The sequence below is a fragment of the Pygoscelis adeliae genome, unplaced genomic scaffold (assembly GCF_000699105.1).
Source record: "Pygoscelis adeliae isolate BGI_AS28 unplaced genomic scaffold, ASM69910v1 Scaffold1, whole genome shotgun sequence".
NCBI lineage: Eukaryota > Metazoa > Chordata > Aves > Sphenisciformes > Spheniscidae > Pygoscelis > Pygoscelis adeliae.
The window spans coordinates 5,696,338-5,701,388 of NW_008824051.1; the positions used below are offsets into that span (position 1 = coordinate 5,696,338).

The following is a 5,051-nucleotide window of genomic DNA, read 5'->3' on the forward strand; positions in this document are numbered from 1 at the left end:
GACGCTCTTAGTGGCCGGAACCCCAGTACCACTGAATTTTCCACTGCTCCCCCCATGAGAGCCCAGCAACTCAAGAGTAGGGGAAGTTAGACTGAGCATCTCTTCTGCTGATACTTCACAGCATCCTGGGATTTCTGCTCTTGTTGCGCGCGCGCATGTGTGTGTTGGTTTTATTTTTTTGAGATGGCTTTGTGGTATTGTAATCGAGGATGAGCGGATCCAGAAATCCTCCTGGACAGCTTTGAAAGCTGTATAAAAGGTCTGTTTGTCTCCTGGGACCACGTGTTCTGTCTAAATGTGGATCCCTCATCTGCAGTCTGTCATGTATAAAAATATGTTCCTGTTTGTAATCGTAGCGGGAACACCCAGTACCTGCCACGCTCAGAACAAAGTATTGGCCACGCTGATGAGGTAATGCAAAAGTATTGCTTTATGGTGAGGGTATTTCATGGTAACTGCCTCTCTATAAGCTCTCTCACTACAGGGGGAACGAGGTCACTCCCTTTATTGCGGGGTAAGAGCCTGTTTCTAGGTAAGAAACATACTGCGAATCTACCAAAACGTATTTTAAACCCACATCCTAGTTTGTATATAGTCACATAGCCATAGAACAGCAGTGATGGTTGAAAGAGGTGCCAAAGGAGACACAGAGGAGGAGGGCAGGTGTTACTGTACTACTTGTACTTTAATTTTCAATCTTCTCTAAAAAAAAAAAAAAATTACTTGTATAAAATGTGTGTGGGTAAGGCTTGTTTTTCTTGCTTTCTTTGAAGGTGACTGTTTCTATTGCAAGGTCATGATCCCTTGTAAAAGCTGGTTGCCTAGTTTCTGCCATACCTTTTGTGCCTGTTTTGCATTGTATTTGCCCTCTTCTGATGGCAAATGACAGACGCCATGTTTGGCATGGTTTTATGCAAGCACCATGCTGCTTGTCTTTTTTTATTTGTTCAGAGCTGCTCTGGCTCCTGTCCAGCTGCTCACCTGGCCTCGTAGCGCTGGTGCAAGCCCCAGGCTCCTGGGTGGCTTCGGAGCTGGGAAATCTGTGTGCAGCTGCTGCTTGGGCGCTGCTCAGCAGGGGATTTTGAGGAGCATTAAGTGATATGTTTATGGGCAGATGGCTGCAAAGAACTTGAACAAACAAGTATGAATAGCTGGAGCATGTACGGTGCTGACTTGAGACTTCCTAAAAGTTTTGATGTCTTGAACAATCCAGTCTGTCGCTCACTAACTGTCCTGGCAGGGCAGGATGCTGGAAGATGTCATGCAGTGATAACTACAAAAATATCTCGCTCTTGTATCAGTGGCGAGCAAGAGCCCTCGGTCTTACGTTGTGTTCCGCTAGAGAGCAGGCAAGGCCATCTGCCATGAAGGGTCCTGCTTCATTGATTCATTTCCTTATGGAAGAAGTACCTTGGGTTCCCCAGTGTGCTGGGCATCCTTGCATGTCCATCTTCATTCAGATTTGGGTAGGCTCAGTCCCCCCTGAAAGCCTGCCCGGCAGCTGTTTTGGAGCAGAGTGTGCACAAAAGCACTTGGTATGTTCTCCGCATCCATGCGTGGGCTGCGTCAAACTGGCTGGGCGGTTCAGGCTTTTTCCCGTACTTTGGTTATGAAAGCTATGTGGTATGTTTAAAGCTAGAAGAGACGGGTTACAAGCATGATGTTCTGTAGAAGTGAACATTGGTGGCTTATCTAGCTGCTGGCGTTTTCGTTTGTCACTGAAGGTGGCTACACAGCTGAGTCTAGGCTTCATGGCTGTCGTTCAAACTGCACTGCTATGCATGCTAATGGTCTTTCCTGGTGGATATATTATATTGCCTCTCTGCTTCGGCTGCCTGTATATGATGAAGGCTTTTTGCATATTGCAAATAGCAGCTGAAAAGCTGCTTTTAAAATGCAGCTTATTTTTGTGCTAGTGAGAGGCTTTTGCCAGGTTGTGCTTCTCCTCCACGCTCCCTGTTAACTGCCCTCTGTAACACTTGCTTCATGCCCCAGGTTTAGGAAGGCTTGAGCAGCTTCAACCAAAAACAGCTTCTGTTACAACCACAAGTGGAGTCTCTGCATCCATGCCTTGAGCTTCCTTGTGATCTGGAGTTGCTGTCAGTAGCAGTGATACGTCTTGGTCCTTGCTGAGTTTAATGAATTGACTCTTAAACCAGGCTTGCAGTAGCTATGTGTTGGCCTCCTCTCTGGGTACAGCCTCTTCTCTCCCACCTCCTCTGCCCCGCTGCATGAAGACTTTAAATGCTGAAATAGCAGCTGCTCGACAAAGGAATACAGATGCATTTGAATACCCTGTACATTGTGTTTGCCTTCATGTGGAAAGTCCATCCCTCTTTGACTCTTTCTGACTAGTAATAATGAATTTTGCTTGGACCTTTTTAGGGAAGTAGTTTCAAACTTTAGAAAAACCTGAGCATTGTGCATGCATGAGCTCCACTTAAATTACACTAGTGCCTCATAAATCAGCTAGGAGCAAGGATTGTGTGTGGTGAACATGGCGAGAGTGGATTAAGGGAACAGCACTCGTGAGGTGTCTAGATTCTGTTTTGGGACCTGCATGACTCATACGGCAGTGCGGATCCAAGCTAAGCTCCTACTGTTGGCTTTAGAGTTCAGCTTCCCTCCATGACTGCATCTTGCTGCATCCTTTCTGGGTGCCAGCATCCTTGTCCAGTCTTCCCTTGCTCACATGTCTGAGCCAGTTCAGGTTAGTAATCCTCTCCCCAGTAACGTGTTGTTTCAGATATGTTTGCTCCGAGAGTTGCTTGGGTATGGTACTTTAAATATTGCTTGAACTGACTTTTTAACTCCCTACCCACATGAGGGAGGAGAACAAGGAGAGGGGGGGATGTGGACTGACATTAGGAAAGGTGACCTCTTCACTGGCAAATGTCAGGAAAGAAATTGTGGGTGAAGCTATTGTATGATTGGCTACTCCACTTGTTTGGGTATCTTCCACATGGCATGTTTGTGGTCGCCTTCCCATACTTTGGCCTGATGGTCCTGCTGGAGTGGTGGGGATTGCCCTGCACCTCTTGATCTTTTCTGGGTACAGTGATTACAGAGGAGCTCTGCACAATGTAATGGTCTCTTGTCGTCTTCTCCCTGTTCTCATCTGCTGGACCAAAGCTCATACTGAGGAAGAGCTGGTAACAGGAGTAATAGTGTCTTCTGGCCAACAGCGCAGGCAGAGGCCCCAAAAGGAGGACATAGGTGGTAAGGAAAGAGCTTGCTCTAGACTCTCCAGCTCTGCTGTATCTTACAAGGCGGATGGTGAAGCAGGATGGTGTCTGCCATGCCATCAGTGTGTCCACATCTGAGTGATGAAGCAATGGGATACTACATCCGCCTATGGTTGCTTACTCCCAGAAGGCTGCAGGAGAGATAGAAGATGAGTGTTGGCTCTGGAGTCATAAAGCAACTTCTTTTTCAGGGGTTTTACTGGGAATCCCAGCATGCTCTAGTTATTGTTTAAACAGCAGTATTTAAGCTGAAGGGATTGCTTGCCTGTGCAGAAGGACAGGAATGTGGGTTAGGGCTCAGCCTTTAGCCCAGGCTCTAGGCTGGGGCTGTTGGTTTGGATGAGACTTCAAACATCTTCAGCTTGGGGACCATAGTCTTGTTTGTTTTCTTGAGTGGACTGAGAAGACTTTTCAGACCTGGTCAAGGCCAGGTGGTGCAGTTGGCAGTTGAGCTCAGATTTTTGTCTTTGCTCTTCCTTCCATCCTGCTCCCCTGTTGTAACAACTTTGCAAGTAGAGATCTTTAAGGCAGATCTGTTTGCTCTGTGTCCTGTAAACGCCAGAAACAGCTGAAGACAAACATGCTTTGGCAGGGGGGAGAAATACTCTGTGTTTTGTGGGCAATTCGAGGATTTCTGGGAAAATGAGTTACTAGCAGTGTGTGAAGGACAGAAGTCTGGACATTAAAAAAAAAAAAAGCACTTGTATTAGAGAGGCTTAGATGGTTGTAACCTAGTCTGGGTGCCTCATGCCTACTGAGTACTGCGTAGGGTGCAAAGATGGTCCCTGGGTTGTGGGTCCCACCCTATGGGCGGGTGTGTGGACACTGGGAGTTGCAGCACTCAAGATGTAGGCATCGAAGCCCTTTGCTGTGTCTGATCCAGAGCCCGTGTGACAGCATGTTTTGCTCTGTTTTAAAATCTTCCTTCGCTAGATCACTGTGAAAGAGCATGGAAAAGACAAATAACCTCTTTTTAAAAAAATAATATTATGGGAATGGTGACATTCAGCATTTATTTTGGCTGGTGTAGCTCTTTCTAGTAACTTCAGCGTAGCTCTCCCCCCCCGCCCAGTTTTTTTTTGGCTTGCATTTAACAAAGTGCAATTGAGTCTGAACACTTGGCCTGTCTCGATGCGGTGCATGACTCCAAGTATCCTGGTACAACATAAACGTGCGCTTTTGTGGGCGAGGCAGGGGGGATATATCATTGCATTTCTCCTCTTTCTGCCTCTTTCTTTTGGAGGAGCCACCTGTTAGCATTACATCAGCGGCTCCCAGGAACGCCGCCTCCTACCAAAGGCCTTACACAAAGTAGTTCTTCTTGTATTGTTTGCGCTCAAAGAGCTGATGTCATGCCAGCTGATGTCATTGTGTGCTTTGTGTAATTGCTATGGAAACCAGGCAGGTGGGGAGCCTGTGGCTGATGTAATTGCCGAATGAGGTGTAGAAAGAAGGTCTGCTTTTCTTGCTCCAGTTCTGCAGAGCCACCCTCCTGGAAAAAAAAAAGGGGGGGGGGGGCAGGGAATGCTGCTTGAAAAATCCAGGAAGACATGCAATAGAGCCAGGGGAGGCATGAGCCAAAAAAAGTGACTTCTCCCTCCCCCCTCGGTCCATTTTCCAATCCATATTAATGTCCTAAAAATAACTCTTGCTAGATATTTTCAGGCAACCAGGGCAGAAAAAAGAGAGCTGTTTGCCAGATGTTAAGTGAGCACCTCAGTCGCTGTTAGGTTACGAGGAGCTGTTCTCTTTTGTTCAGCCGCACAAATGCGTACATACCACTCCCCAGAGCGATGCTGGCAAGAA

At 47.0% G+C, this 5,051-nt stretch overlaps 1 protein-coding gene across 1 annotated transcript in view; it reads left to right on the top strand.

The window, feature by feature from the left end:
* Positions 1 to 5,051, top strand: part of DUSP10 (dual specificity phosphatase 10) — a 25,617-nt gene that overhangs the window by 13,937 nt on the left and 6,629 nt on the right. The gene's annotated exons all lie outside the window — the stretch shown is intronic.